The 7,742-nt window shown below is 33.6% G+C and overlaps 1 non-coding gene across 1 annotated transcript; it reads right to left on the bottom strand.

Annotated features, from left to right (window-relative positions):
- Positions 1-5,475: 5,475 nt before the first annotated feature.
- LOC119864543 lies at positions 5,476-5,577 on the bottom strand. Its single transcript, XR_005374370.1, has one exon. It is a non-coding gene; the product is annotated as a U6 spliceosomal RNA (small nuclear RNA).
- Positions 5,578-7,742: the final 2,165 nt, after the last annotated feature.

Below are 7,742 nucleotides of genomic sequence, written 5' to 3'. Positions count from 1 at the left end.
AAAAAAATCAAATATTTAGTTTGGAGAATATGCACTCCTTACTAACTGTACAGTTTATACAATACAAATAAATTCTAAGTATCCTATTTGAATGTAATTTAAGATTCATACATTACTGTGGTAAAGGAGAAAATTATTTTACTTAAAGACGTCTACAAAAATTTGGATAATATATAAAAGAATAAAAGGTAACAACTCACAGCAAGTTGCCTGATCCTAAGACTTATAGAAACAAGTTCTTTTAAATATATATTTTTAAATATGTTCACTTATTTACTTACAATTTCTAAAATCCTTCAAACACACATTCAGCAAGGTATGCTTCTAGACTCACATATCTAAACCTAAACAAATAAGCAAAAAGCTGAAAGAACCAAAACAATTTACAATAGCTTTGAATGAATTGCTAAACTCAAATAAGACTCCTATCGTTAAACTAAGTGTGACCACGGGCAAGTAAGAACACGACGACTCCTCGAGACAAGGTGGTGATGAAATGGCAGGAATGGTAGATCTGACAAGAGGCATGCCAGCCTGAGAAGTATGAGAGCAGGGTAAACAGCAAACCAATATATGTACACATTATATGTACACATTATATGTTAAGGGAAGTTCATGGATGAATAGGCATTGTCAAAGACGGGGACACTGGAATAAGTGCACTTCCTACACTAGATACTAACAATGATAATAATAGTAATGATTAAAATATCAGCTACTATGTATTATTTTTTACTTAAACTTCATAATAACTTGGTGAGTTAGCATGATTCCCCAATTTTATCAGTGAAGAAATGTATAGTTTTTGTGGTCAAGCCACATGCCCAAAATTGTAGACTGAATAAAGCATGGAGTTCAAAACCATCTCAAACTCTTTTCATTTAATATATTAAATATTTCATATATGTATTTAATACATTTATTAAATATATATATGAAACATATATATTTAATATATATATTTAATATATTTCATGCTTGGAGACATATAGTCATATTTTTGAGATTGCTAAAGAACCAGGTTAAGTTTATGGTGTATGAATAGAAATGCGGCAGACATGGGATCCCTGGGTAGCGCAGCGGTTTGGCGCCTGCCTTTGGCCCAGGGCGCGATCCTGGAGACCCGGGATCGAATCCCACGTCGTGCTCCCGGTGCATGGAGCCTGCTTCTCCCTCTGCCTTTGTCTCTGCTCGCCCCTCTCTCTCTCTCTCTCTCTCTGTGACTATCATAAATTAAAAAAAAAAAAAAAAAGAAATGCGGCAGACAGATACTAGGGCAGATTAATAAATATCGAAATGGGAGAAAGACAGAGAGTAGAACCAGAAAGCAAGACTCAAGCCATCATGTTTGTGAATTTCTATTTTTTATAGCTGAACAGAAGATTAGATATCTTCTCAAAAAAAAAAAAAAAAGAGTTTGCTTCCTTGTGTGTAAGATTACTTTTAATGTATAAGCAACACTACTAGGTTTCTTTTTCAAAATTTACAATCCCTGAACTGCCTTTTGGCCTCCTTTCTTGGCAACAAGTTCTTCATTAGTGATCTCTATAATGCAAAGGTCATGAGAAATAATTTACTTGAGGTATACCATATCAAACACATGCAACTCTATTTTTTTTATTCAGAATACTAAAAATTCTATTTGCTTATAGTGATCTAGATAATATACAACAAAATAAAAGCTTTCCTTTGGATAATTAAATGTTTTTATTCAATTATCTGATTTAGCTATCTAATCACTTAGGGAAAAAATCCTTCCCTAAGGAAGGATTCCCTAGAATAGATGTCTCAAAAATAGCTAATGAATAAATCAATAGTTGAACAAATGTATTTTTTTTTAATTTTTATTTATTTATGATAGTCACAGAGAGAGAGAGAGAGAGAGAGGGGGGCAGAGACACAGGCAGAGGGAGAAGCAGGCTCCATGCACCGGGAGCCCGATGTGGGACTCGATCCTGGGTCTCCAGGATCGCGCCCTGGGCCAAAGGCAGGCGCCAAACCGCTGCGCCACCCAGGGATCCCCAAATGTATTTTAAAAAGGAAGCACTTACTTGGTTAACCTCTCAGAGCAAACCTGAGATAATGCATGCTTTCCTTGATTAATCACAGTCTTTGTATTACAAAACAATTATTACTCCTTTAAAAATTGTATTATTTTATGGCCAAATGTATGTATGAATCAATAAAAAATTATGAATGCCAAAAAAGAAAAAGTCTATTGCAATCATAGTATTAATTAATACAAGCATCATGGAATCTAGAAAAGGAGGATATAATTTCAGTATTTTCTTTGTATCAATCAGACAGAGGGATAGAGGGATAGAGGGATACATAATATGTCGATTAAAATTTGATTATCATTAGAATTTTTTAGCTAGTGTAAAAAAAGGCACAGAGAAAAAGGTAAAAGAGGGGAAGGTTTCTCTTGAAATTACATTACAAAAGATAGAAGGTGGTATTTGCAACAGATATCTTAATGGAAAATCTATTCATTCTGACTTACACTCTGGAGGAAAGGCAAGAGTTAAGAAGAAAGTAAATTGTAGGAATATTGGAAGCATATTTTACAAATTAAAAAAAAACACTATGTTTTCAAGTGGAGAAATGCATAAATGCTTTGTATTTAGAAGAGCATCTTGTTTTACAGCTGCCTTATTTTAAGAAGGGAGCCTTAAAAAGTGGAGTATGTGAACATTGAAACAATCGTGGGTCTTCAAAATCTTTTCATGCAGGGGTACATTTAAAGGACTGCAGGCCCTACAGTGAGGAAGAAGAGATGAAATGGGAAGCCACTCCAGTTTCTGCTCATTTTGATTATTGAAATGGGAGAGATACTTGATTGAGCTATATCAATTCCTTGAAAGCATGAATTATTCTGAGTTTTACATTGATATCTTTCATCAAATTAATTTTAAATATTAATAGCTCAATAATCACTGGATGGATAGATAGAAGTATGTGTTTAGAGTAGATGGATTCTAAGTAAACAATGAGTAAAAGCCTATTCTCTACCTCTAAAGGTAGAAACTAGTTTGTGAACAAATTTCTACTGAGCTAAAAAAGTTTTTAAGGCTAGTTCTCAAGTATATTTTGATAGGTAAACAATTGTGGTCATTGAATTGTAGGCAGAATTATATGACTAACTAAAATTAATTTGCAAGGTAGCAGTTTTGTATTGTTTAGTTTTGTTTCAAAACATAATTTCTGTTTCTGAAATTTACTCAGAGGATTAAAGTGAGAAAACTTTATAGAGTCCAAAGTAGCTTCATAAGATGTGAAAAGGTGTCACCAGAGTTTTCCTAAATGTTGAGTATTATTCATTTATTTACTTAGTCAACAAAGTTTAAATGAACTTATTTACACTAGCCTCTATTCATACAACAATTCAAAAAAACCTATTGTCTTCTAGGTACATTTCATTTTAAAGTGATTTTGTAACTGAATAATTATGGGAAACTGGGATTTGCTGGGATAAAATTTGGAATGAAGGACACATCAAAGTTTGCTAGGACAGGTCAGCCAACGTTTCCCCGAGGAAAGACAACATTTAAATGAAGACCTTGACCACAAGGAGTTGGTGTTCACCAGACAGACAATTGAAAATAAGAATTCCAGCCAGGAGTGGGGGGTAAGGAGTAATTGTTATTTTCTCACTGTGATGGAAATGCCATGATTCCTGGGAACCGACAAGAAATTTGAGTTTTCAGGAACACAAGACCAATGGAGAAGAGGAAAACAAGGGTCCAAATGCAATAAAAAGTTAAATGAACAGACTGTGGAAGGCTTTGCTCAGGAGTTTCATTTATGCTAGTAAAAAGGCAATGAATGATTTTATTTATGAGAGTAAATAAGAGTAACATGGTCAGATCTCTGCTTCGGAAAGATAAAACAGTGCAAGAGTAGTGTCAGATCATGTGAGCAAAGAATCTTTTCAGAAAGCTCTTAAAACAGTACACATGAAGAATGCTGAGGCTGAATCAAGGCAGGATAAACATATTTATTTCAATTGCTCTTGTTCTCAATAAAAATGAGAAGTTAGGGGAGATATGAAAGCTTTTGCATTGTGTCTCTCCTAAGGAGGCAAAGTATGACATTCACACTAAAGAATAATTAAACCAGGGATCCCTGGGTGGCTCAGCGGTTTAGCACCTGCCTTCAGCTCAGGGAGTGATCCTGGAGTCCTCAGATTGAGTCCCAGGTTGGGCTCCCTGCATGGAGCCTGCTTCTCCCTCTACCTCTGTCTCTGCCTCTCTCTCTCTCTGTCTCTCGTGAGTGAATAAATAAAATCTTTAAAAAAAAATAATTAAACTACAGTCTTCCATTTTAATTATGCCGATGTGGAAGTCAGGTTCTTCTACTACATTAGTGATATTGGGCCCCAGATATATCTCTATTTTACAAAAGAATGAACATCAGCAATTCAACTTTTCTAAAGGTGATGTGCTCAATGCCCTTATTATGGGAGAGTGGGGCACCTAATTACATTGATCAAAACAGATACAGTTTCTCTCCTCAGAGATCAGTCGGTACACCTTGACGAGGTAATAACACCTTTTTGTTCCTATTGCCTTTCTCCTCACTAGGTTGGGTTCCTTTGTTTCTGCCAATTCCAGGTGCTCATTCTATGTAGCTCAGCATTGGTCTTATTTCTCAAAGTGTTTCCAAAGTTTCTGAACAATCTTTAAAGTTTTTGTAATTCTTAATCTTCCTTATCCATCCCCAAATATTCTAATTTTCATGATTATCAGTAATTCAGGATATTTCTTTCTTTGCACAGATTTTACAAGACATAAAAGAGTTCTTACTAAGAATGTGTTTCCTTGGCTTAGTCAACGAGTACTTGCGCTGCCCCTCATTCCTTGGTAAAATATCATTTTTGATGTTTAGCATTTACGGACTGCCCATAAAACTTATCAGGAAGGGAAGAATCTCTGAATTTATTGCCCATTCTTACTTTAAAATTGCTATCAATGAAATGAAGTCTTAACTACTAGATTCAGTGCTACCTAATTACCCATTTCTTCATTTTATAACTTTACTACATGTAATTTTATTAATGGAAATTCAAGATATCCTAATTATAATACAACATGTAGTAGAAATGACTATTTTTATATGAAGTAAGCTGAGAATTATAAAAGCATATCAATATATATATTAGTTAACACCCTGCTTATTGTGAATACCGTAGTAGATGATGGGCATTTATAGATTTATATACATTTTTTATACTTTTTTTTATTCTATGGAGATAATCCACAAATTCCTCCATAATTATAATTTTCCAAAAATTCTTTGTTTGCTCAATATTTACTTTTATAATCACACTGAGTCAGCGACCCTCAGCATGGAAATATGGTTTCAAATATATGATATCATCTTATTACTTTCTCATTATTATTTTTTTTTAACTAAAAGATAGTTGACACAATGTTACATTAGTTTCAGGTATACACACAGTAATTGGAAAGTCTAAAAAATTTGGAACACTTCACATATTTGCATGTCATCCTTGGAGGGGCCATGCTAATCTCTGTATCATTCCAATTTTAGAACATGTACTGCCAAACTGAGCACTACTTTCTCATTATTTACTATAAATATGGTGATAGATTTTCTACATGGAAAGTATTCCAAGAAAAGAGAACATGTTATATGATGTTGAAAGACCCTGAAATAACAAAGACATAAAATGATATACCACAATGAACTGGACAATCAAAATGGGAAATGATGGCAGAAAAGGAAACAAGTGTGCAAGTAGAAGAGAAGACAGGACTAGAAGAATTATCAGGTAATATATATTTTCTGAGGCCCTGGCAACAGCATTTACTACCACTTTATAAGCTAGTTTTTCATTATAGCAAAGATTTTCTGAAAAACTTCATTGCTTCTTTAGAAAAGCATTAAAAATATTTAAATAATAGATATTTCATTGGTTAATGTCCAATATTTCCATATAAATACAAAAATATATATGTATATTTTAAAGATTTATTTATTCATGAGAGACAAATAATAGATATTTCATTGGTTAATGTCCAATATTTCCATATAAATACAAAAATATATATGTATATTTTAAAGATTTCTTTATTCATGAGAGACAAAGACTGAGAGAAAGAGTCAGAGACAAAGGCAGAGAGGGAGAAGCAGGCGCCTCGCAGGGAGCCTGATGCGGGACTCCATCCCAGATCCCAGGATCATGACCTGAGCCCAAGACAGGCACCCAACCGCTGAGCCACCCAGACGTCCCCCAAAAATATTTTTAAACTTAATTGCTTCATCTATAAATATTTTGCTTCTAACAGTTGTAGTAACCCAAATACCTACTATTTGAATGTTAATAGATCAAATAAGAATTAACATTTTATTTATTTTCCTGGGTATTTAAATATAGCCTAAATAATTTAAGTTAAAAGACATATACTTCCCTTTATTGTGTAAATGTTTTCTTTATTAAAATTTTAAATTTTTGTATAAACCAGATCTTTTCTGAAATATACATTTTTCGTCCACTGTTTTATTTTATCTTTGTACCATTTCCATATTGTTTAAACTAATGTATGAGCTGAATTCCCAGAAAGACAAGCCACTCCTTCTTAAATACTTTTTTGAAATATTCTTATTATTGTCAACATTTAACAAAATTCCTTCTACAAACCCCTCATCACTGCAAATGCTGTCAGCGTTTGAATTGGCCTAGAGTTTTATGTGATATATATTATATATATATAAATATATAATTTTGCAATTTTAAAGACTATATCTGTGAAAAATGTGGTACACATGAGTTTTAAACATGTTTTCCTATATAAAGTGATTGTAATTGCCCTTTGACTTCTTTCTATCTCTGATTATACCAGTGTCACAATGAACTTAACCTCGAGTATATGTAACAAGAACTGTTATTTTCTTAAACCTAATTTCCTACATTACATAAGTGATTTCAAAAAATACAAGCATATTTCTTCAATTTTTCAAATACTTAGCTATTATAATTATGAATTTTAAGTGTAGGACATATATATTTTCTGAGATAAACTTTTTCTATTCTGAATCAATGAATATGCTAGAATGTCTCTTAAGTGGTAACTCCCCAAACTTGGCATCTTTATTAGTTTGCATATTTCTAAGCTAAGCTAGCAACTACTTTTTTTTTTTTTTTTTTTGCTTTGCTTTGGCACTTTCCAATATGTGGTTTAGAGCATATTTTTTACAGCATTTTTTTTTTAAAGACTGTATTTGTTTATTGGAGAAAGAGAGTGCACGGTAGGTGGAGATAGAGTGGGAAAGAGAGATGGAGGGAGAATGGGGAGAGAAAGAGGGAAAAGAATCCCAAGACGACTCTGTGATAAGCATGGAGCCCAGCATGCGGCTCAATCTTGAGTCTAAGATCATGACCTAAGCCAAAACCAGTCAGCGGCTTAACCTATTGAGCCACCCTGGTGTCCTTACGCATTTTTGTTTCACGAATCACTCTTAGACATGCTTTCTACAAACAGACTCAGTTCTCTGAAAGAACATTTTTGTGGTTTGGTGGGAGGGGAGTTGTTCTGGATGGCAGTCTAATCCAGGGTGGGCTTTTTTGCTGGAATGTGTTTTGTGTGTAAATATCTACTTATTTTTGAAAAAGCCTCAGACTGAAGTCTGTTTACTTGCTCATTTATTTGTTTTTTAAAAAAGGTTTGGGGGATCATAATTTCCGCACAGCAAAGTCATGGTTCACCACAAAACAGTAT

This window comes from Canis lupus, chromosome 19 (genome assembly GCF_011100685.1).
Source record: "Canis lupus familiaris isolate Mischka breed German Shepherd chromosome 19, alternate assembly UU_Cfam_GSD_1.0, whole genome shotgun sequence".
In the NCBI taxonomy this organism is placed as follows: Eukaryota; Metazoa; Chordata; class Mammalia; order Carnivora; family Canidae; genus Canis; species Canis lupus.
Note: the sequence above shows the minus strand (reverse complement) of the source record. Positions and strands in the feature narration are given on the sequence as shown.